The sequence below is a fragment of the Mesoplodon bidens genome, assembly GCF_964165515.1.
Source record: "Mesoplodon bidens genome assembly, chromosome: 13".
Lineage (NCBI taxonomy): Eukaryota > Metazoa > Chordata > Mammalia > Artiodactyla > Ziphiidae > Mesoplodon > Mesoplodon bidens.
In genome coordinates, this window is record NC_138169.1 from 56,546,226 (window position 1) to 56,573,759 (window position 27,534).

A 27,534-nucleotide genomic window follows, 5' to 3' on the forward strand; every position below is an offset into this window, starting at 1 on the left:
ATTTTACAATGTGACTTCTGTGTGATTTATTGTCAAAATAAAAGTCACTTTGTGAATCAAAGTTTTTAATCTTTTTTTCTCCCCTTCAATCTCAAAAAATGTTTTGCCAGGAAACTGGTTATGGTAAATACTTTTTATTTTCCCTAATGACAGGTAAGTCCTTTTAAATGACTCATTGCTAATTAGTTCAGAACAACATTCCAAACGAATATTTTATTTTGGGAACCTCATTTTATTGATTTTCTGCTCCACTAGCGTGACTAATTCACATCACAGTTAGAGCTCTGCAAAATGTTTGCAAAACCCCAAACCAGGTGATAATCACCTGATATTTAACTGGTTTCTTTACTATGTTATCAACCAAATCATCAGGCTCAATTCCTGAAAAGATTATTGGCTTTTATAAGAATTTCCAACAATATTGGGCATTTCTCTGTGTCAAGATCATTTCTCTTGCAAATTCCCAAATTCAATCTTCAAAATGAAATGAGATGCTATGGTTTTGGCTGTTCTTTGCTTTTTATTTTCGGTTCAGTGATGCCTGAAAGTCAAATGAATATGAAGTACAGGCCCTTGGGATCCCAAATGAGTAATTTAAATGAATATCAGTGAACCCAACATGCTGTGTTTTAACAGCTTAGGCAATGCCAGAGCCACAAAGTAGCCAGAACCTACTCAGGATGGCAACTGGTTTTAAACATCAAGGTTGAGAATAGCAACTTGCTTTTCCTATAACAATCTACGTCTGTAGGATTCTTTTTTTTCTCTTGTGACTTTATTTCAAGCTTCTTATTTGTGGTCGTATCTACAGAATAGTTTAGTCAAAAAACATTCATTTCCCAGAACTGCTGCTTTCCTTGCCACAGAGAAAAGAAGCAATGTTTAAATTTACCAGAAAAAAAAAATCTTACTTTGTTACTTCCTACATAATCTCAGTGTGAAAATCAGAGGATTGAAAAAAACATTCACATGGCTTTTATTCAATTTATGTATCACAAAGAATGCTTACAATAAAGGAAGTGCATAAACAAAATAGAGTTCATTCAAAATATTATGATTCTGATAAAATAAAATATATACTTGTTGACTTAGCAGCTGTAAAATATAGAACTTTGTGGGAAAAAGTATTGATAGTGGAATGCAGGGTTAATGATGGACCTCATTGGAAAACTAATGGAAGATTTGGCTCCTTTCAAGAAAAAAAAATGTACATCATAAAAAAAATATACCCTATTTCAGTGAATCATAGATTCAAGCTTAAAATACTGATCCTGTAAAGAAATCTTTATTAGCACTGTATTTAATTGAGATAGTTTATAGTTTCCATTCTGTCAATACTTGTTTTGTACAAATTCAATATTTGTTTAACTAAGACTAAACAAACTTAATTTTCAAAATTAAATATACTTTTGACTTATGAATGTACCTCTTTACTCAGTGTTTAAAAACAGAGAAAATGGATCTATAGTGTTTTGAGGGTGAAATTTTACAATTCAAATATTTTATACCCAGCTGAATTATCTTGTATGAGTAACAGCATTAAAAATAAATTTTAGGGGCTTCCCTGGTGGTGCAGTGGTTGGGAGTCCGCTTGCTGATGCAGGGGACACGGGTTCGTGCCCCGGTCCGGGAGGATCCCACGTGCTGTGGAGTGGCTGGGCCCGTGGGCCATGGCCTCTGGGCCTGCGCGTCCGGAGCCTGTGCTCTGCAACGGGAGAGGCCACAGCGGTGAGGGGCCCGCGTACCGCAAAAAAATAATAAATAAATAAATAAATAAATAAATAAATAAATAAATAAATAAAATATTAAATGTGTAAAGATTTAAATAATTATCACTAGTTAATAATTTTCAAAATGCTACTTGAATAGATGGTCTAAGCCAGATGTTCCCAATATAAAGACACATTATTGTCTCAATAACTTTTCACAATCTTTATACCAAAATAAGTACCTAATTGCTCTGTTTTTAAGTTAGATTCACATAACTTAAATATTTATATTTTAAAACTTAGAGATGTCTAAAAAGTAACACATAGAAATTTTAAAATGATAATATTTTACTTCATTATGAAATAACCACCATTATTTATTAGTGGGATGTTTGCACCTGTTGGGCACTGCATAACTTCTCAAACACTGAAGTCAGATTAATATCCCATCACTCTTATTTCCAGTGGAATCATAATTGTAGTGTAATATTTGCTTTTTGCATCTCCTGAAAAACCCAGTTTTACAAAGATATGTATGTGATTTAATGTTGAAACTGTGAACTACCTCAAGCTGATAGAATTTAATAGATGTTGCTGTGATTCCCTCAAAAATTTAAAATAACTGAGATGTCCCACCTGTGGCACCTTGAGCACCACAGTAAACAGTTTTGTAACCAAGGCTTTAGACAAATGAGGAATAAGTATTATGGACTCAAAAATGTGAAAACTCATGCTGTAAACAAACAAAGGTGTTTGTTTGGTGTCTATATAATAAAGAAACAAAATTCAGATTTTTCACTAAATTTAGACTAGTTGCATATGTTTCTCAGTGTAGAAATAAAATTTGGGAGGTGGTGGTGGGAGAGAAAATGTTTAACAACTTCTTTTCAGCCTATATTTTTTCATGCTGTATTTGTAAAATTAAAATGAATATTGGATAACTTTTATAAAACAGATAAACATTATTTTTAAGCATTCTATAGGTCCAATGTTGCATATACCAGTGTTCAAACATGTATAGAAAAAATTCCGAGTAAATGTACCAATATTGTAAAATGTAATTCTCGCCCTGTGGTAAGCTCAGATTGGGGAAGGGATTTCTATTTTTGTTATATACTTTTCATATTTCTAAGATTTTAATAATCTGTATATATTTCTTTGTAATGGAAGAAAATAAGGTTTATTTTAAAATAGAATTGGGAAATATTAAAAGTTAAAAACATTTAAAATAACTGATATTCATAATAAACATTTTCTGGAAAATAGTGAAGATTATAAAAGGATCAGAAAAAAAAAGCTGAAAGGTTAAATCAATTTACTGACAAACCTCAAGTGTAGAGAAAGCAATAATATTAGTGCAGTGTCTGTGATATTTTTTCTGGTTTTGTTTGTTGAAACTAATTTAAATTTATGTGTCCCATAGTCTATCTTAAGGCTTAAAAATACTTTTGAAAATAATATATATATATATATATATATATGAAAATATTTTGTGTTATACAAAATAATACATAGATGTGAGGTGTTATTATCATTTTTATACAGTAATAATTTTAGGAATATGTACTTATCCTCGGGTGGTAAGGTTAAAGAGTGTCCATCCTCCCTTGTTATTAGATAAGGCTTGTTATATTGTGTATAGTCAAAAAACTGAGTCATCTTTGAGGGAAAAGTTTAACAGTTTCTCCAAATTCTAGGATTTCATGGCTTAAAATTTACTCAACTAACTATACTAAATATCTGTTAGGACAGCAAATGCGACATCCTCCTTGTTCTGCCTTGTGGTCTCATAATATCCGGTTTCTCATCTGAGAATGCAATTAAGATATTCATAGAATTATATAATGAGACAATTATTTTCATCAAACTATTTACAAAAATGATGTTTGCTTTTAATATATAGTCAGTTAAATTAATTGGAAAGTGGAAATGAGCAAATTCAGAAGGGTCAAATGTTAGGTCTTCAGATTTGCATCTAAGTAAAAGGATTTTGGACATGCAAATAGAGATCAAATTTCTTCTTTTTGCTCATGCGGCTTCATTTCTTGTACTGTTTTCCCTTATTTGAGATCTTAATGTAAGTAATATTTGCTATGCAATTTGTTTTCATTTAACTTTGACTTTTCCCCCCCTCTATTTTTAATTTCATTTCCATATGTGGATTGTTTTACCAAAATTTAGTGCTAGCTGACATGAATGAGTGTTTCTTAAAACTGTTTTCAATTCTTTCTGAAATACATGGACATATTTGCTGGCAATTAGTCTGAATTCTACCCTCATTCTCTAGCCCCTTAACTCATCTTCTCTTCATGGAGTAATTAATTACCTGTTGAATGGCTAAAATTTAAAACAAAAGAAATAAGAATATTAATTACAAAAATTGTTAAAGGACCATGATGAAATCATTTATTTTCTTTAATATCTGTTAAATGTGTAGAGTTTGATCAACAATTGTTTCTTTAAAGACTATTACAAGAGACAAAAAAAAATTTCTTTATCCATATAATTATCTTGTAATGATTCCACAGTGATATTATAATGTTAATAGTAATTAGTTTATTCCCTAAGTTAAAAAAAAGAAAATACTATCACTACATGGCTTTCAAATAACAATTTAAAATGCTCAGGCATATTTATCTTTGACTATCTGGAAAATAATACCACTAATAATCCTCACTTTCATTGATAGAGGCACTACTTTCTTTAAATATGCTTTCATGCATATCTTATCAGGACCATAATAGAGTTCACACAGCTAATATTATTATTTCCATTCTGCTGATGAAAATATATGGTTGGAAAATTTAAACAACCTCTCAGGAATCTTATGACCTAACGTGGGTCCAAGTGTTAGTTGACCTTTAGAACAGTGGTCAGTACTGGAACAAAATTTCATTTTTTTTTCATTGTTTTCTTACATTCTATTTCCCCTTACCAGTTTTAAGCTCCACAAGAGCAAGAAATATGTGTATTTAATGAATTAGTAGCTAAGAATGACATGTATAGCAGGTGCTTAGGAAATATATTTTGAATCAGTCAATAAAAGTTTCTAATTGCTGATCCAAATGTTTGCCACCCCACTGTACTCTCCCCTAAGGAGCAACACACTGTACTCACAGTCTGTTTCTGCATGACTTGCTCCACCCTCATGTCCGACTGTGAAATGCTCAAGATCATAGGTCCATGGTGTATTAAAATGACCCCCAGCTAATCTTCTTCCTTCCCATTCTGCCTTGGGGCCTCCTGCATCTTGTCTTATGATTTGCTTCTGATTCTGCCTCAGATCAGCCAGTGTCAGAGACATGCTAACAAGTACCAGTGCAACTGTGCTGATGTCTGATGGGCAATGTTCTTACTGAAGTCAACAGTGGGAGGAAAAACATAACATGGAGCCAACCACAGCAGTTGAGGGAGGATAAAGTCTGCAGCCTGAACCCTACACCCAATCAGGACAGAGTGCCTGCCTTTCAGAACAAAGCAGACTCTAAACTAGGGGTCCCCAACCCCTGGGCCACAGACTGGTACAGGTCCATGGCCTGTTAAGAACCAGGCCACACAGCAGGAGGTGAGTGGAGTGCGAGCGAGCAAAGCTTCATATGTATTTACAGCCACTCCCCATCACTCACATTACTGCCTGAGCTCCACCTCCTGTCAGATCAGCAACGACATTAAATTCTCATAGGAGCTCGAACCCTACTGTGAACTGCACATGCGAGGGATCTAGGTTTCATGCTCCTTATGAGAATCTAATGCCTGATGACCTGAGGTGGAGCTGAGGTGGTGATGCTAATGCTGGGGTGTGGCTGCAAATACAGATTATCATTAGCAGAGGTTTTACTGCACAGAGACCATAATAAATCAATTGCTTGCAGACTCCTATCAAAACCCTATAAGTAAGTACCAAGTGAAAACAAGCTCAGGACTCCCACTGATTCTGCATTATGGTGAGTTGTATAATTATTTCATTATATATTACAGTGTAATAATAATAGAAATAAAGTGCATGATAAATGTAATGTGCTTGAATCATCCTGAAACCACTGCCCTCCCCAGTTCATGGAAAATTTGTCTTCCATGAAACCAGTCCCTGGCACCAAAAAGGTTGGGGACTGCTGCTCTAAACTATGTCGTTGAGGTTCCAGTTTTGCCTTTCACCTACTGAGGGAGACTGGAAGAGTCGTGCTGTCTCTCTGAATTAGCTCCCTGTCTATAAAACAAAGATAATAATGGCTATACCTAATAATCTCACTTTATGTCTGCTAGTATTTGTTTTATGTATTTATATGCTCTTATATTGGGTGCATATATGTTAATGAGTATGATATCCTCTTCTTGTGTCATGTTATAGTGTCCTTCTTTGTCTTTCTTTTTGGCCTTTGTTTTAAAGTCTATTTTGTCTGATATGAGTGTTGCTACCCTCACTTTCTTGTCATTTCTATTTGCATGGAATATCATTTTTCATTCCCTCATTTTCAATCTATATGTGTCTTTCACCCTAAAGTGGGTCTCCTGTAGACAGAATATTGTAGGTTCTAGTTTTATCCTCCAATCTGCCACTCTATGCCTTTTGATCCATGAATTTAGTCCATTGACATTGAAAGTAATTATTGATAACTATATTGACTGCCATTTTAAACATTTTTAAATGTTTTAATACAAATAATTTTAATAACATGTTTTAATAACATATTTTCCAGTTAATTTTGTACTTCCTCTTTCTTCCTTTTATCTTCTCATTTTTCCATTTGTGGTTTGATGATTTTCTTTTATATTATGCTCAAGTTCCTTTCTTTTTGGTTTTTGTGAATCTACTGTATATATTTTTGTATTTTTGTTACCCTGGTTTTCAAGTATGTTAACCCCTTCCTGTATCTACTTGTTTTAGACAGAAGATTTTTCAATTTTTTTAACAATAACACAAGTTAAAGGTTACATATTTTTCTCTTATTTAAACTTTAGTCACTTCTCTAAGTTTTGATGTAAAATTTATGAGTTATTTTGAAGAAAGAAATGGTTAAAGTCATTTGTTGATTACTTTCTTTATTTATATCTGCACAGCAACATCATCATCAGAGAACTTAGACTCTCAGCTCTCTACTTTCAAGAATGTATCAAGATTTCCAATTTTACCAAGTACATGATGAATTTTAAATCTTTCATATACAAAAAATAATGTATTTATTTATCTGTTGACTGCAAGGTAATTACATCTCATATATTGGGTACATTGGTTCTACAATTTAAATTATATATACCCATATTCATTTTTTTAAAAGTTGTTATAGAAGTGAATTAAACTTTCCACTGTGAATATGACTCTATTAACATTCCTCAGATTTTGAAGATGTTTTGCCACCTATGTTTTACTGGTATTTTGTTTGGGCTGCATTATTTAATGTCGTTATTATAAGTATGATTATTACAACATACACTCATTATTTCTGTTCCTAAATTTCTATTGTCTTTACTTCTAAAAAACTCACAATTTCTACCCCTCATAACAACTATTTAGATCTTGTCATCTTATAGCAGAGATTTGCTTTCTCAGAAATCTACTCATTTAACTATCATTCTCCCCACCACCACACATTATTTTTCACATTAGTCCAAAACAATGTTCCAAACCAAGACAGTTATTTCCTGTTCTCATATATTATGCTTCTGGTATGGCATAATTGTAGATATCCAATACCAGTCAGTGTCTGGATAGTCACTGAGTCATCCCATCTCTACTAGATATTCTTATCAGTATGCTCAGGACTTGTGATCTTATAATTTACTTTATAATATATTGCTATTTTATTGAGTTGGCAAAAAAGTTCATTTGGGTTTTCCATAATATGTTATGGAAAAACCCGAATGAACTTTTTGGTCAATCCAACATATTCTATTGTTCAATTGCCTTTTGTCTATTTTATCACTTGATTAGAAGTGACTTCTGATGTTCTCATCACTAGAATGTCAAGATGAGGCCACTTTTTATTCTAAACTCTCAACTTAATCAAATTACCCAGACTTACAACTCCTTAAGCAGACCCTTGCTCATGTCTCTACTTTCTACCTTGGTCCTCTTTTTGTCCCTATTCCAATAAAAATTTTTCCTGACTGAAGCAAAAGTTGTTAAAAGGAGTATTCACCTAGAAGTTAGAAAACTGGAAGGTAGAAATCAAAATTCTCTACTCAGTGTAATTTATGATGGTGCCCAATTAACTTATTTTCTTAAGAAACAAAAATATCAATAGGGCTTCCCTGGTGGTGCAGTGGTTGAGAGTCTGCCTGCCGATGCAGGGGACTCGGGTTCATGCCCTGGTCCGGGAGGATCCCACATGCTGTGGAGCAGCTAGGCCCGTGAGCCATGTCCGCTAAGCCTGTGCATCCAGAGCCTGTGCTCTGCAACAGGAGAGGCCACAACAGTGAGAGGCCTGCATACCGCAAAAAAAAATAATAATAATAATAATAATAATAACTAATGTCCGATTAATTCTTTGAGAGGGACTTTGAAAAAGTAAAATGCTGTAGAAATATATTGTTTTCTAACATAATCTCTTTCATAGTTATTTGTCCATTTCTTTAAAAAATTATGTGTGTATATGTCTGTGTATCTCCACCTTGTCAATAAAACATATAGAGCAATACCATTGCTTATGAGCTCTTTGGCATACCATCTCTCTGCCTGACCTATGTGATTGACACATCATTTTGGTAAAATTTCTTTCTTAGTAGGCTCCTCCCAACCCCACCCCCACCCCCAAACACACACACACACACACACACACACTACCAGATTTCTTTTAAAATGTATCATACTATTTTACAACTGTTTACATATCAATTTTCACACCAAATTGGGAGCTTACTGAAGACAAAAAAAAAAAGTTGTATTCAATTTCATATTCTTAGAAAATAGAATAGCAAATAGAATAAATAGCAAACAGCAAGTGCCAAAAAATATGTGTTGAATGACTTTTACTAGGTCTATAGACACTCTTCCAGGTAAGGGGAACAACTGGAGGTGTTGTCAGTCCCTAAGAGTAAAAACTTTCAGATGAGAAATGAAGCACTTTCCCATCAACATGGGAAACTTGGTTATCTCCTTGAATACCACTACTATTTTGCCTCACTGTCCCACAGATGATCTAAGCTAAAACAAACTAAGATTTTTTTATACATTTTTTAAACTTTAACACCTAAATGATGGAACTGCTTCTCTGTCAAAACAAGAAAATCAAAAAACAAACAAACAAAATAAAACTAACAAACAAAAAAGCAAGGAAAACATCTCCTTGCAGCTCAACTTCCCCCATGGAGCTATAGAATACCCACTGAAATTGTGTATGAATGCATAAAAACCTGCCAAAAGGTATATAGGTTTTTATCTTGCTTTTTTTGTTGTGTTTTACAAATTGTTCAAGGCCCCATGGGCCCAGTTTTTGAGAGAAAAGGGAAGACTTTGAGTCCTTTCCAAATCCTCATTTTAGGGTATGGGAAGCCAACCAGTAGACTCTTCAGCAAAATCTCATTCATATTTGGCCGACTGGAGGTGTACTATCCCTGGACTCTGGCAATCCAGTTTATAAGGCTGTTTGTAGCAGTCAAGATTCAAAAACAATTCTGTAGGTGGAAAAATATCCCAAAAATTCAAAGGAAAAGCTGTCTTCTGAAGTTTTCTAACATTTCTGTAGGAAGTAGTGAGGAAGTAATGCTGAGAATACCCTGCACTTTATACAAAGGCAACTTGAAAAGCTCCAGCATGTCAGTTTTCAAAAGTCCTCTTGAGGCTGTGAAATTCTCATGTATGTTGATTTATGCAGTGATTTGCTTTGACCCTAGGGAAAGCTGCTTTATGGTCTGGACATCTATGCTTACCTACCTTAAAACCTAATTGTAAGAACCTCCAAACAAACGTGCAAAAGGAAAATGAATGAAGAAGAAAGGGAAGCAATCATAAAAAATAATAACCACTCGATTCAAAAGTTAAAATAAATTTTTCTTTGTCTCTGAACATTGTATGCACAGTGGGCCATATATTCATCCTATCACAAACTTTGTTCAAAGCTGACTTTTTTCTATTTGTATATATATACTTACAGCTTAAAAAAAAAAAAAAAACAAGACATGAACAACCTGGATATGTTTCAGGAGAGACTGAGAAGAGCATTTTGCTTGAAAAATCTTCCCCTATCTTCTTGGCTTGGTCAAATCCTAACCATGTTTCAAGCCCTGGCTAATTTACCAACTTTCCAGAACATTTGTGATTACTCTAGTTCTCAATTTGGCCATCTTCAAAGTCCATATGTTGCCTATTATCTGAAACATATTTTGAAAGTTAATCAAATTATGATTAGTTGATAGTAACTGCACTTATTTTCTTTGTGAAATAAAGTTTTAACTGTAACTTACAGTGACTAAATTACATTTTAGAGGTGTCTTGGCCATAGGATTTAAACATTTATAAAAGAATCTAACTTCATTTTTTGATCTTTGATGACTGGCAGCTTTGAAGCCTCACGCCTCTCTCCTCTTATTCTACCCTATGTATGGGGAAACTGATTAGGAAAGTCAGGTGCTCCCTTATTTGCTTTGAATCGTGCAAACTCCTGCTCTTGCCCACCCATGGGTACCTTCATTCTGGATCCACCCTTTAACCATAATAAAAACCTCAAACCAGTCTTATTTCCTTGGTTACTCAAGCCATTTTCATAAGTGTTTGGGAGGTATGCTCTGTTTTCAGGAAGCCTCATTATGGAAGCAATAAGCCTTTTCATACTCTCTTAGTGTGTATCTGAAATCATCAGTCTTGACAGCCAAAGCAAATTTTGAGATGAGTTTATCCTCTTTAGGCAAGATAAGCACAACACCATCCCTGGCATCTAGTCTGAGGTCTATGTATACAGTGAGTGCTCAATTTATGCTTATTTAATGCCCACCTGAAGAACTTTCATCCCCTTTAGTTTTCTTTAGCAAACCTGAAATTCAAATTGTGGGGAGAAGGTATTAATAAGTGATTCATCCCATTCCTCAGGTTATCCAGCTGCTAAATGGATAATCAAAATAGCTTTTTTGTCTTCCCTTTGAAAAAGGCATATAATGGATGAGAAAAACTAGAGAAAATATTCAAAATGTGGGCTTCTCACTATGATACTGACTCCAGTGCCCATGCTTTGGACCAGGGTTCTCAGGCATCAGCACGTGCTCAACAACTCCTGGTGCCCGTTGCCCACCTCACAGGACACTAGTCCATTGACCTTGCACTTGACATCTGAATCTTTCAGTCACCACCCCCAGAAGCTACTAGCAAGCATTCGAAGAACCATGAGATAGAAAATATATTTGTCATCCTGAGCATAATCTCCATTTTGAAGAAAAGTAAAACAACTGCATATATAAAAGGGAGGATATATGGGATGTGGCTTGAGATTTCTCACCTGCTTACTGCAAAAATATATCTCTATCAGCAGTGATCCTTTAAACTTTCTGTCACTAAAACATGAATTTTTGCATTTATTTATTTATAATCTATCTCTCTTAAAAATAATTTGAAATGTCCCTATTATTTTTTACTGTTGGATCTTCACCTGCAACCCCATTAGATAGACAAGTCATTGAAATCGACATATGTGGTTTCTGAGAACCACAGAAGTTATGACATGCCCAAGATCAAATAATTAACTTTCTTGTCTTTGCTGCCTAGGCAATGAACTTTCCATTATGCAGCACGCTTTCTCAGCATGAATGCCAAAATGAAAAGTAAGGTATACAATGTACATGAGATGTCTGATATGTAAGTGATACGAAAAGGGTAAGTCATACAGCTACCTATGTTCTATTCATGTGATGTCCATGGCATCCAGATCTTGTTGATATAAGTACTCTCATCACCTGGCTCAGTGCTTAGCATGAGTCTCAGTAGTTTTCTATGGAACTAAATGAGAATATTGCATGCAAACCAACAAACAAACATATGAAGATTCATACTAGAGATAAGTTCCTTTCTGTAAAAATTTTATGTATTTATGTATGTTGTGTGTGTGTTTGTGTGTGTATTTCTTCTTTAGGAAGCTAAGGAATTGAAACAGAGTGGGGACGGAGAAAGAAAGAGAGAGAGAGAGAGAGAGAGAGAGATTAGAGAATGGGAGAGAAAGTTTGCAATGTGTTTGCTTTGTCTAATACTTATGCAAACCACTTCCCTTCAGTTATCCATGTGAGAAAGATTCACAACAGTAACTGAAGTAATCCTAAACCTAATATAAATCATAAATTAAACAACAATAACAGAACACACAGGTATTTTCAATCCCAGTCACTTAGTAACTTAATATAAATAGATTTCACAGTGATCAATGGAAGTTTACATCCCATTTATTCCTGAGACTAGTAGTTTGTCTGATTGGTAAATTTGTTGCCAGGGCTATGCCATCATCCAGGATTTGATAAGTCAACTCAAAATGATTGGCAGTATTTTCTAGTAATCAGTTAAACCAAGCTCTGGGTAAGCCTCATACTTAGATTTATATTAACTCCTTAGGGGAAAAAATAAAAAGGCAGATACTAACTCCCTCTTGGTTGTTAGTCTTGTGTCCAACCGTCTTGTCCTCCTTTACACTGAGCTCATCTGGCCACCATCCACTGCCCACAGCTGGATGTATACACTGTACTGGTTCATGCTTCAGAGCAGTTGGTTAACGATAATGATAATGATTTAGATTCCAGTAAATATAAAATATTTGATCGCTAAGTGGCTTCATGAATGTGGGAGATGTTTACTAACTGTTTGGGGAGGGGAAGTTGATTGAAGCATGCTAACAAGTACAAGCAAAGAAAATGAGAACAGAAAACTGTAAGGCAATGGGTTTTATTCCTGGAATATAAACTGTGGATTAAAAAAAAGTAGAAGAAGAATGAAAAAATTGACTCCTTGGCAGGAAAATTACATGTATGATGTAAATATTATAAAGCCAACACATTTCAAAATGATGCAAAGACTGAATTGCAGGCCTCATTTGGGGTCAATGTTTTGATTGTAACAAAAGCAGGTGTGCCCAGAGACTCTGAATCTATGAGCCAGATTCATTATACTGTGATCTCTTTATTCTGAATGAAAAAATATGAATTTTAAAACTATGGTTATTTAAACAAATCATATGTTTTATTGCTGTAGCCATAGAAAGGTTATATTTGTAGGGGATATTAGATCAAGTGATATGTCTAATGTGGCTTATGTAAAATGGAAAAAAAAGTAAATAAACTAAATCCTTGATCTCAGTTCCAAATCTGAAATGTTAAAATATAAATTTAGAAAAAGTACACTTTTACATTTTTTGTATTTGGTTTTCTTTTCTAATGTGACTCTAATATCTCTTAGTGCATGTTTGTGTTTTGTACACCTGATGTTTCAGGAGCCTTTCCCTGTGCCCTATGAGCAGGAGGTTCTCAGTGAATGTCTGTAGGTGACAGTGCTGTTAGAGACAGCTCTTCAGGGCTAAGTTTACTAATATCTTTGGGACTGCAAGGATTTCAGTCATCATTTATTTAAAAGATATGGCAGGTTTAGGGAAAACTCTGCAGCTAAAGGCACCAGCCTCTACTCAGGATGTAACCTCAGGACACAGTGGTATCATTATACATTTTCAGAGAAGAGTTTTAAAGCTGTTTTTGTGGTTTCAGAATTCCCAAAGAAAATACTCAAGAAAAATCTCATTTTAAAAACCCTGCTTCCAGACCTTACTTAGAACCCATCAATTGGGGTGTCCAAGGGCATCTACATTCCTCTATGCTACTAGTTATCAGAATGCAGTGCTTCTCAGAAATGCAGAGCCCACGATCAGAGACCATGAAGAATCTGCCTTTTTGACAGTGTTCTGACCAAGTTCTGGGTTACATTCCTGAGGCTGTAGCATGTCTGATTGGTACATTTTTTGACAGGGCTATGCAATCATCCGGGATTTGATAAATCAACTCAAAATGATTAGCAGTGTTTTCTAGTAGTCAGTTAAACGAAGTCTTGGGTAAGCTTCATCCTTAGATTTGCATCAACTCCTTGGGGGCAAAAATAAAAAGGCAGGTACCAACTCCCTCTTGGCTGTTAGTCCAGTGTCCAAACATCTTGTCCTCCTTTACACTGAGCTCATCTGACCACCCTCCACTGCCCACGGCTGGAAACTCTTTTCCCTGCTCGATGTATGCACTGTACTTGTTCATGCGAGTCTGAAGTGAGTCTGATGTGAATAATTTATGCTGAAGCAAACATCCATCAAGACATTTTGTTAGCCCCTTTGAATCACCTAGCCAATTAAAAAATAATAATAGCAATGCTGTCCACCCTAAAGATTCAGATTTAATTAGCTCAGGGAGATCCCATCCTATCATCTTTTAAAAGCCCCTGAAGTGGTTTTAAAGTGCAGTTAGGTTTCAGAATAATTTGAGTCATCTCTGAATATCCAGAAAGCCTGACAGCAACTATCTCTCAGGAAGGAATTTCATTACCTAAAACCCAGCAACCTCTGTTTCTGTGGAATCAACACCCTTACTTGTGTGGATGCTTGAATAACAAAGACACCTTGGAGAGGAACTGCTAAGGTGTAAGGGGTCCCCATGAGAAAGCAGCATTTAGCAACCATCATGGGGATTAATGAAGTCCTGGGGAATTACTGACTGTTGTCTTTGACTGAACCACAAATCAATACTCTTCTGCCCCCCATTCAATGACCGTAGACCTGCTAACCACACCCCTGATCTCCCGACATTCAGTTGCTCTGTCTCCAGGGTCTCATCGTTGCACAACTTCAGGGGTACAATTCCAGGAGGCACACCAAAGGAGGTAGAAATGGCAGTGGACATTTCCTACCTCCTACACAAGTCCTCTCAAGCTTTGACTTTTTAATTCCTAACTCCTTAGCAAATACCTCACTGGCAACTGAGCCCAACTTCTCTGAGATCGTAGCCTGAGTCCACCAGAGGAGGGGAGGCTGGTCATGTTCTGATGGCTCCCACCCTTGCTTCTTCCTCTAACTTTGCTGGGCCTGACATAAATCAGGTCGTGACTCCTTCACTCCTGAACCAGGGCTAAAGTATCCAACTTTGTCCCTTTGCCTTGAACTTGTCTTCCAGCCTACACTTTTCCCATTAGGTAAACATTAGAACACCCCATTTTATTAAATATCTAGGTTTCTAAACAGTCACTGGGGCCCTGTATACTTACATATGATAAAATCATACTCTCTTTGTAACCTGAGAGTCAGCACTCCTTCCATGGAACTTCATTCTGATCTTCCAACCAGGACTTCTCTGAAAGAACTGTGGTCCCAACAAGCCCTCATTTTTACCTTCCTCATCTTTCCTTGCTCACACTCCTGCCCCTCCTGGAAGCACATCCTCTTCTTCCTTGTGCCTGATAGAATGTTCTAACCCTTCAAGACTCCACTCAAGGTCCACCTGGTCCATAATACCTTTCTTTGATCCCATCTGTCTACAGTGACTGTTTAAGTCTCCTAACACTTGTTTCCATACCATTTATTTGACTTATAATACTGCATTCTGCAGTCAGTTCTCTAGAGATGGCCTTAGTAATCTGCCTGATCTGGTGCTGTTTTGGCACCAGTATATACTGTGGAATTGGTAGAACCAATGTAAAAGTGAAGCAAACAAAGTTATGGAGAAACTAGTAATTGAAGTCAAAGCAAAATGTTGTGGCCTGATGACAATATATTTTCATCTGTCGTTTTTCAAGCTTTTAATATAGCTTCTAGCCAGAAAATGCCTTTTTCTAAACAAAGGGAACTAACCTCATGCAATTACCTCTCTCTCCTCTCTGCACCAACACAAAGGTGGATGAGAGGTCTGAGTTCAAACACATGGAAAGTGCTTTGAAATGTCACTTGTTCACATCTGAGAAAATGCTGCCTTCTTTGCTCCTTACCAGTGTAATGAACTGTAATTTCCAATCAATATCTTGCCTCACCATGGATTGCTTTGTACATCTAGTCTTTTTGTTCTTTTTCTGCCTCATTACTTATCTTCTTCACCTACTGATATTAGTTGCTTCAGATACTAACGAAATTCTCCTGACAGTGTGAAGTAGAGTCAGTTCCTTGACAGTCAGATCTGAGTTTTCCAGCATGTTACAGAAAACATATATTTTCTGGCTATTTCTTCTAGACTTCAAGTACATTATTAGGCTTAGTTAGAACATGGAAACTTGTCTTCACATTGAGTTGGGGGTGCTGCTCCAAATTAAAAGATTTCTGCTGATCCCCATGGAGTCACTTCAGAGCAAAAGTGTCTACCTCAAACTTTTAGGACATCCAAGGGATAAGTTGAAAGAAGGATTGTCTTTCACTAAATTGATTTTCTGATCCTGCATTATTTATTATTGTCTAAATACATGTAGAAATGTTGCTTCTCTTTCCTTGAGAAAGTTCTCATCCATTTCTGAAATTTTACTGTGGTCCTTAGTCTAATGTGGCATTTTCTTAGCACTCTGACCTTGTCATTCTGCGGTAAGCTCATCCTTTTCCTCTATGTCACAAAACCTTACCTTGTGACCAGGGTTGGCTCAGTCCTACTTTCTTCTGAAGCTTTCCCTGATTTCCCCATTTGTTTTCCCCTTCTCAGAATTTCTATAGCTATCATAGGGCTTGTCTAAATCCTAAGGTTTATACAAGTGAAGTAAGTCAGAAAGAGAAAAACAAATATAGTATATTAACACATGTACGTGGAATCTAGAAAAATGGTACAGATGAACTTGTCTGCAAGGCACAAATAGAGACACAGATGTAGAAACAAACGTGTGGACACCAACGGGGGAAAGCGGGGTGGGGAGGTGGTGGAATGAATTGGGAGATTGGGATTGACATATATACACTAATATGTATAAAATAGATAACTAATAAAGAAAAGCTAAAATATAAAAAAATAAATTCCAGAGTTTGACATTTGATCATTTTGCCTTATCTTGTTCTCTCACTGTTACACACTGTATGTCTGTTATTCTCATCTGAATGATGTTTGCTTATTGTTTGCTTATTGGATTTGCTTATCCAATCCTCAGGCACAATTTTATTATATCAGTATCTGTTGACTCTCTATATCTGTATATAGCCCTGAAACTGTTATGACAAGTTAGCATTATTGTGCTTTCTATTTGCTTCATGTCTCCAAACTAGATGGTCAGCTCATTAAAGACCATAGTTTCTTCCTAAATATCTCCTCAATCTGTTGATTTCTCTCCCTCTACTGCTAAATATATTTATCCAGACTGCATTGTCTCTCACTATAAGAATCACAACACCCTTCACAACACCCTATCTATATCCTATCTTACCCATCCTGCCTCTAAAGAGGAATTCAGGAACACATATTTGACTCCATTCTCACATTTGATGAAGAACTTGAGTGAACCTTGAATACGTTATGCTAAATGAAATGTCAGATATAAATGGAGAAATATTATATGATTCCATTTATATGAGGTAACTAGAATGGGCAAACTCATAGAGACAGAAAGCACAAAGGAGGTTACCAGGGGTGGGGGAAAGGAGGAATGGTGAGGTATTATTTAATGGGCACAAAGCTTCTGTTTGGCATGATGATAATGTTCTGAAAATGAATAGTGGTTATGGCTGCACAGAATTGTCAATGCACATAATGATAATGGAATGTACACTTAAAAGTAGTTAAAGTGGAAAAGCTTATGTTATGTATGTTTTACCATCATATAAGTTAATTTATTTATTAATTAAAAAAAACTCTCAGTGGTGCTCTTATACCTTTAGGATAAAGAACACAGTCCTTATCATGGTTTTAAGCCCTGGAACAGCTTCTATGTATTTCTACAGTCACCTTCCTACACTACAGAGTCTCTCAAATATGCCCTGCTACCTTCCATCAAAGAAGCTTCTCACATAATGCTCCTGGTTTCTGGAACATTGCAACCAGCACTGTCCTGAACACCATCTGTTCACTGGTAGCCAGCACAAATTCTACCTCAATCATTACTACTTCAAAGAAGCTTTTCCTGAGCACTCATTCCAGGTTAAATCTCTCTATGACCCACTCTCTGTGCACCATGTCATTCTCCTTTGTAGTCTGGTCAGAGATGTAATTGTGTCTTCATGGATGTAACTCCAAGTACCCGTTGGTTCTTCCCCAAGACTGTAAGTTGCAGAGAGTGTCAGAGACACCTCTGATTCTGCTTCCAGTACAGTACCTGCCATGTGGCAGATGCTCAATGAATATATATTGAATGAGTCAAGCCAAAGTCACTATCGTGTGCTCCCTGTTATCTTCTTTTTGTGGAAGCCTTACCTTTCATCTGTATGACAGCAAGCAGGTCACTTTTACTAAACATTACTTTCTAACAAAGTAATGTTTAGTAAAAAAGAAATATAGACCAAAGCATGTCTTCTAACTCTAAAACATGAATTTTACTGAGGCAGAGTTTCCTTCCTGATCTAGAATTCCTCTCACTTAGGCACAGATTAACTTGTCTACAATCAGAAGTCTGTGAACTAGGCATGATAATCTCAATAATCATAATCATATACTGATAACATGGCTACAGAAAAGGCAAAAATTCACATAGTGCTTACCATACAAAAGGAACACTTTTGGTCATCATAACAATGCTGTACATTGCTGCCACTATTAACTGACTTGGGTTAAATCTACCAGCTTAGACCCAGAGTCTGGAAGGGAGAATGTATTTATATATTTCTTTTCATTCAATGATGTTCTAGCATATATGAAAAGAAAACACGAACTAAGGCAAATGTGTGGGGGAATTTTTTTCTAACTTACTAAGTAAATCCATTGCATTTTTGAAAGATTTACTGCTGATCTAACTCAACTATGAATTAATCCAATGCTCAAAGAGATATTTAAAAGTTTATTAAGCACCTAATATATGCCTAGAAACTCTGAGCTAGGTATAATGCATATACCTAGACTCTACCTTTAATGAGCTTGCAAAATTGAGTCAAATACATTGCATCCTCACACAAGAAACAATTAGAATATGCCATAATATATTGTGCTATATGACCAAACACAACAGGTGTGGCACCATATATGGAAAGTTTGCAAACACAACCTATGTTTTTAGTTTTATAATTTTGCCTGTGCATAGTCTCATGTTATCCATGCAACATTAATACATCCTTCTGTCCTTGTCTCAGGAGTGATGCACAAGTATTAATGCCCAAAACTTAATGTTTAAATCCTCAATGAAAAGCACTAAACAAATATAGTATAATATTGTCCACATCACACTATGTACAGACTGGCAAATCCACTGTGGCAGTCCTATTTTCTGCACATCTACATTTTGAATTTTGATATCCATTCTTATATTTCCCAAGCTCAAGAAGCTAGTGGCAAGACCTTTTTGACTTTTCTGAAATAAAGTCATCCACAATTAAAATGGTTTACTGGAAACAGATGGACTTCCCACAGAGATTAACCCAATTATCTTTGGTTTAAGAGCCAGAAAAAGCCATAAGATCGTTATCTTACAAGACAAGAATTTTATCGTGATGCCAATCTCATTACATGAGTGAATGGAGGTGTTTAGTGATAGTTTTCCTGCATAAATATTCTTAATAGCTTTAGTTTTTCAAACTCTTGGCTGCTCATTATTTTCAAATGAAAGAGTTTGACAGATGAGTGGTGTTGTACATTACAGAGGCCAGAGACTCTGCTATCTGCAATAGATTCTTCCATATTTCATTTAGGAACAAAGATTATAGAATTCAGATATTTTAAAAAATAAGTTTTTTTTCCCTAAACACACAATATGTTAATAGGCTAATCCCATAACTATTTGAAGCTTTGGGGTGCATCCAAATATTCAAAGATAAATTTTCCTAAAGAAAGTTAAAATTATTGTTTTCAGTTTTTTGGAGGGTGGTAAGGTGGGGGTACCAGTTGTCATTAATAAAAAACTAGGCTCATAAAGAGTGCTCTTTATGTTTTTCTTCATATATTCAACAAATAAATATATTTACATACCTGATCAATCATGTATGAGGGAGGAGAGAGAGCCATGCTTCACATCAAAAGGGGAAATTAGGGCTTCCCTGGTGGCACAGTGGTTGGGAGTCCGCCTGCTGATGCAGGGGACAAGGGTTCGTGTCCCGGTCCGGGAAGATCCCACATGCCGTGAAGCAGCTGGGCCCGTGAGCCATGGCCGCTGAGCCTGCGCGTCCGGATCCTGTGCTCCACAACGGGAGAGGCCACAGCAGTGAGAGGTCCGCGTACAGCAAGAAAAAAAAAAAAAAAGGGGGAAATTAATTTGTCTGTAATGTGACAAGATGAGATGACCACTCATAAAACAGAAGCAATTCTGAGTCTAACACTGATACTACAAAGGGGTAAATAAGTTGCAGTGGCGCTTTAAGAACTAAGATGTGAGTTCTTGCAAAATTATTTTGCTTACTAATTTCTAGTTGTGATAGCACTACAACTGGCAAGACTCTCATGTCAGCATTTCTAAAACTGGTGCCATTAATACCCATTATACAGAGTTTTTGTAAGTACCAAATAAGATGATACCTAAATGTTTTACAAACTGTAAATTGTTAGTGTGAATTGTTGAAGTTGTTGGAATGATAGATAGTTTATCTCCCTCCCCTGACGTGGGGTTGACTTCTCCACTGGGCATAGTAGGCATGGTGCCAAAGATCACTAACAATTTTAGGGGACAGGAAAATGTTTAGTTTTAATTTATTTTAAAAATCAGAAGAAAAATTAATGTAACAATAATGAATATATAATGAATTCATCCTGATTATACTCATCTTATGCCAACAGTCATAAATATAATATATATTACTGGTTGGTTGTTTTTTGTAAAATGGAAGAACAGATCCACAAAGACAAAAGTGCTTAGGGTGCACAAAAGTCATAATACAACACTGTCTTCACTCTATATAAAATTATTTACATATTTGAAGCAGTCTAAGTTCTGAACCGCTCAGAATTTGCACATTTATTCAGTCTAAGATGGAAGAAGTGTCAGATGTGAACATTCCACAGTCAATCCTGGACAAAACACACACTAACTTTTCTAAAAATGTAGGTAAGAGAAGTTATCTCTGTGATGGTCCATTGGTTCTTGTCTCTAAGTAAAAGTGGGACTAAAATCAAAACTCATTCTTTTTTCTTTTGGTCATATAACTTTTCTAGAAATACTTGACCTTTCCTGGTCAAGGATTCTCCATTTGTTTGTTTGTCTAAAGTTTAAAATGAGGACTACATAGTGAATAAGACAGTTTGACTTTAATTGTTTTCTGCTCCCATGTTGGTTTCACTGGCCCTTTGGAATGAGTTTATGAATTTTTCCCTGATCTATCTATCTACTACCTACCTATTTATATATCCATCTCTCTTTCTCTCTCTTTTTCTAACTTGTGTGCTCCCTCTCTCTCTCTCTCTCTCTTGTTCTCCCTCTCTATTCCTTCATATATCTATCCATCTATTTATCTGGCATCTAGCTACATATTTTTTCTACTGTTTTAATGTAGAGTAATATGTAAGAAAGAAAATAAGAAATAGTTCACACTACAATTTATATATACATTTTTGAAAAACTCATACACCCACAAAATAACACTCTAAAAATTTAGTGGGTGGGGTTTCCCTGGTGGTGCAGTGGTTGAGAATCTGCCTGCTAATGCAGGGGACATGGGTTTGAGCCCTGGTCTGGGAGGATCTCACATGCCACGGAGCTGCTGGGCCTGTAAGCCATGGCCGCTGAGCCTGTGCATCCGGAGCCTGTGCTCCACAACAAGAGAGGCCGCAACAGTGACAGGCCCGCGCACTGCGATGAAGAGTGGCCCTCACTTGCCACAACTAGAGAAAGCCCTCACACAGAAATGAAGACCCAACACAGCCAAAAATAAATAAATTAATTAATTAATTAAAAAAAAAAATTAGTGGGCAAAGTCAAGATGGCAGAGTAGGAGGACATGGAGCTCACATCTCTTCACTACTTGGGCACCTACCAGGCACTGGTGGGGTACCTCAGACACCTAAGGGGACAGGAGGAATCCCTGTATGACAGGGTAGGACGTGGAGGGGAAGGAGAGGAAGGAAAAGTGGAGGAGGGATGGGACTGGCACCACTGAGGTGCAGCTGGGGGAAGGGAGGAGTTTCCCACACTCAAAGGGGTACAGTCATGATGAGGGAATCAGTGGGAAAGGGGAGATAACTTCAGGGGATCTGGGGACTGGAGGGGAAAGTGGCCAGTGTCTCCCCTGCCAGCTCAAGTCCCGGCAAGCTGGTTGGTGTCCTTGGTCTGAACCTCCACCCTCTGGGGTCCTCTCTGACCACATGGGCCCTGAGTCTAAGCCCTCCCAACCCACCCCTGCCATCACCAAGGCCTTTTTTGGACTTTTTTTTAGCTGTTGTGGTTCCGTTTTGTTTTGTTGTTTCATTTTACATTTTTTCTAATGCACTTTTTACTTTTCTAATTGTATTATTTATTTATTTATTTATTTATTTATTTATTTATTTTTGCCACACCACACAGCGTGCAGGGTCTTGGTTCTCAGGCTGGGGATAGGGCCTGAGCTCCTGTGGTTAGAGTGCTGAGTCCAAACTGCTGGACTAAGAGACAACCTCAGACCACAGGGAATATTAATTGGTGTGAACTCTCCCAGAGGTCCTCATCTCAGCACCAAACATGACTCCACCCAACTTCCTGCAACCTCCAGTGCTATACACTTCAGGCCAAACAACCAGCAAGAGAGAAACACAGCCCCACCCATCAGAAAAATATAAGACAACAAAAAAATATGTTACAGATGAAAAAGCAAGGTAAAAACCTACAAGACAAAATAATTGAAGAGGAAACAGACACGCTACCTGAAAAAGAATTCAGAGTAATGACAGTAAAGATGATCCAAAATCTTAGAAATAGAATGGAGGCACAGGTGGAGAAAATACAGGAAATTTTAACAGGGACATAGAAGAACTAAAGAACAAATGAACAGTGATGAACAACACAACAACTGAAATGAAAAATAAACTAGAAGGAATCAATAGCAGAATAACTGAAGCAGAAAATTGAATAAATGAGCTGGAAGATGGAACAGTGGAAATAACTGCCGAGGAACAGAATAAAGAAAAAAATAATGAAAAGAAATGAGGACAGTCTCAGAGATCTCTTGGATACTAAAGGCAGCAACATTCAAATTATAGGGGTTCCTTGGGCTTCCCTGGTGGCGCAGTGGTTGAGAATCTGCCTGCCAATGCAGGGGACACGGGTTCGAGTCCTGGTCTGGGAGGATCCCACATGCCGCGGAGCAACCAAGCCCGTGAGCCACAACTACTGAGCCTGCGCATCTGGAGCCTGTGCTCTGCAACGAGAGGCCGCGATAGTGAGAGGCCCGTGCATGGCGATGAAGAGTGGCCCCCGCTTGCCGCAACTAAAAAAAGAAAGCCCTCGCACAGAAACGAAGACCCAACACAGCCAAAAAAAAAAAAAAAATTATAGGGGTTCCAGAAGAAGAAAAGAAAGAGAATGGGTCTGAGAAAATATTTGAAGAGATTATAGTCAAAAACTTCCCTAACATGAGAAGGGAAACAGCCACCCAAGTCTGAGAAGAGCAGAGAGTACCATACATGATAAACCCAAGGAGAAACATGCTGAGACACATATTAATCAAACTAATGAAAATTAAATTCAAAGAAAAAATATTAAAATCAGCAAGGGAAAAGCAACAAGTAACATACAAGGGAATCCCCATAAGGTTATCAGATGATTTTTCAGGAGAAACACTCCAGGCCAGTAAGGAGTGGCAGGACACATTTAAAATGATAAAAGGGAAAAACGTATAACCAAGATTACTCTACCAAGCAAGGATCTCATTCAGATTCAATGAGAAATCAAAAGCTTTACAGACAAGCAAAAGCTAAGAGAATTCAGCACCACCAAGCCAGCTTTACAACAATAGCTAAAGGGAGTTCTCTAGGAAAGAAACACAAGAGAAGAAAAAGACTCACAAAAACAAACTGAAAAAAATTAAGAAAATAGTAATACGAACATACTTATCAATAATTACCTTGAATATAAATGGATTAAATGATCCAATCAAAGGACAGAGGCTGGCTAAATGGATACAAAAACAAGACCCATATATATGCTGTCTACAAGAGACCCACTTAATACCTAGGGACACATACAGACTGAAAGTGAGGGAATGGAAACAGATATTACATGCAAATGGAAATCAAAAGAAGCTGGTGTAGCAATACTCATATCAGATAAAATAGACTTTAAAATAAAGACTGTTGCAAGAGACAAGGAAGGACACAAAACAATGATCAAGGGCTCAATCCAAGAAGAAGACATAACAATTATAAATATTTATGCAACCAACATAGGAGCACCTCAATATACAAGGCAAATTCTAACAGCCATAAAAGTGGAAATTGACAGTAACACAATACTAGTGAGGGACTTTAACACCCCAATTACACTAATGGAAAGATCATTCAGAAAGAAAATAAATAATAAAACAGAAGCTTTAAATGACACAAGAAACCAGATAGACTTAATTGATATTTTTAGGACATTCCACCTGAAAGGAGCAGAATACACATGGAACATTCTCTAGGATAGAGCACATCCTGGGTCACAAATCAAGCTTTGGTAAATTTAAGAAAATTGAAATCGTATCAAGCATCTTTTCCAACCACAACTCTATGAGATTAGAAATCAATTACAGAAAAAAAAAAACTGTAACAAACACAAACACGTGGAGGCTAAACCATACGCTACTAAATAACTGAGATATCACTGAAGAAATCAAAGAGGAAATTTAAAAATACATAGAAAAAAATGACAACAATAACACGATGATCCAAAACTTTTGGTACTCAAAAGCAGTTTTCAAAGGGAAGTTTATAACAATTCAATCTCACCTCAAGAAACAAGAAAAATATCAAAGAAACCCAAAAAACCTAACCTTACCCCTAAAGCAACTAGAGAAAGAACAAGGAATAAAAACGTTAATAGAAGGAAATAAATCATAAAGATCAGAGCAGAAATCAATGAAATAGAAAGGAAGAAAACAATAGCAAAGATCAATAAAACTAAAAGTTGTTTTTTTGAGAAGATAAACAAATTGATAAACATTTAGCCAGACACATCAAGAATAAAAGGGAGAGGGTTCAAATCAATAACATTAAAAATGAAAAAGGAGAAAATACAATTGACACTGCAGAAATGCAGAGGATCATAAGGGACTACTACAAGCAAGTATATGCCAATAAAATGGACAACCTGGAAAAAATGGACAAATTCTTAGAAAGGTACAGGTTTCCAAGGCTGTACCAGGAAGAAACAGAAAATATACACAGAACAATCACAAGTAATGAAATAGAACCTGTAGTTAAAAATCTTCCAGTAAACAAAAGTCCAGGATCAGATGCCTTCACAGTTGAATTCTATCAAACATTTAGAGAAGAGTTAACACCAATGTTCTCAAACTCTTCCAAAAAATTGCACATGGAGAAACACTCCCAAATTTATTTTATGAGACCACCAACACCCTGATGCCAAAACCAAAGATATCATAAAAAAAGAAAATTATAGAAAATTACAAAAATCCTCAACAAAATACTAGCAAACAGAATCCAACAACACATGAAAAGGATCATACACTATGATCAAGTGTAATTTATTTCAGGGATGCAAGTATTCTTCAGTATATGCAAATCAATCAATGTAATACACCACATCAACAAACTGAAGAATAAAAACCATATGATCATCTCAATACATGCAGAAAAAGCTTTTGCCAAAATTAAAAACCCATTTATGATAAAACTCTCCAGAAATTTGGCATATAAGGAACCTACCTCAACATAATAAAGGCCATATATGACAAACCCACAGCAAACATCATTCTGAGTGGTGAAAAACTTAAAGCATTTCCTCTAAGATCAGGAGCAAGACAAGGATGTCCACTCTCATCACTATTATTCAATATAATTTTGGAAGTCCTAGCCATGGCAATCAGAGAAAAATAAGAAATAAAAGGAATCCAAATTGGAAAACAGAAGTAAAACTGTCACTGATTGCAGATGACATGATACTATACATAGAAAATACTACAGACACCACGAGAAATATACTAGAGCTAATCAATGAATTTGGTAAGGTTGCAGGATACAAAATTAGTGCACAGAAATCTCTGACATTTCTATACACTAACAACAAAAAAATCAGAAAGAGAAATTAAGGAAACACTCCCATTTATCATTGCAACAAAAAGAATAAAATACCTAAGAATAAACCTACCTCAGGAAGCATAAGACCTGTACTCAGAAAACTATAAAGCACTGATGAAAGAAATCAAAGATGACACAAACAGATGGAGAGATATACCATGTACTTGGATTGGAAAAATCATTACTGTGAAAATGACTATATTACTGAAAGCAATCTACAGACTCAATGTAATCCCTATTAAATTACCAATGTCATTTTTCACAGAATTAGAAAAAAAAATAAAATTACAGTTTGTATGGAAACACAAAAGACCCCAAAGAGCCAAAGCAATCTTGAGAAAGAAAAATGGAACTGGAGGACTCAGGCTCCCCGACTTCAGACTCTACTAAAAGTTATAGTAATCAAGACAGTATGGTACAGGCACAAAAACAGAAATATAGATCAATGGTACAAGATAGAAAGCCCAGAGATAAACCTACACACCTATGGTCACCTAACCTATGACAAAGGAGGCAAGAATACACAATGGAGAAAGACAGTCTCTTCAGTAAGTGGTACTGGGAAAACTGGACAATGACATGTAAAAGAATGAAATTAGAACACTCCCTAACATCATATGCAAAAATAAACTCAAAATGGCTGAAAGACTTACATGTAAGCCCGGACAGTATAAAATTCTTAGAAGAAAACATAGGAAAAACACTCTTTGACATAAATCACAGCAAGATATTTTTTTATCCACCTCCTAGAGTAATGGAAGTAAAAACAAAAATAAACAAATTGGACCTAGTTAATCTTAAAAGGTTTTGCACAACAAAGGAGACCATAAAGAAGATAAAAAGACAACCCTCAGATTCGGAGAAAATATTTGCAAACAAAGCAACTGACACAGGGTTAATTTCCAAAGTATACAAACAGCTCATGTAGCTCAATATCAAAAAAAACAAACAACCCAGTCAAAAAATGGGTGGAAGACTTAAACAGATATTTTTCCAAAGAAAACATACAGGTGGCCAAGAGGCACATGAAAAGATGCTCAACATCACTAATTATTAGAGAAATGCAAATCAAAACTACAATGTGGTATCACCTCACACTGGTCAGAATGGCCATCATCAAAAAATCTACAAACAATAAATGCTGGAGAGGGTGTGCAGAAAAGGAAACCCTCTTGCACTGTTGGTGGGAATGTAAATTGATATAGCCATTATGGAGATCAGTATGGAAGTTCCTTAAAAAACTAAAAATAAAACTACAATACTACCCAGCAATCCCACTACTGGGCATATACCCTGAGAAAACCATAGTTCAAAAAGACACATACACCGCAATATTCATTGCATCACTATTTACAATAGCCATGACATGGAAGCAACCTACGTCCATCAATAGATGAATGGATAAAGAAGATGTGGCACATATATACAATGGAATATTACTCAGCCTTGAAAAAGAATGAAATCAGATCATTTGTAGAGATGTGGATGGACCTAGAGTCTGTCATACAGAATGAAGTAAGTCAGAAAGAAAAACAAATATATATTAATGCATATATGTGGAATCAAGAAAAATGGTACAGATGAACCTTTTTGC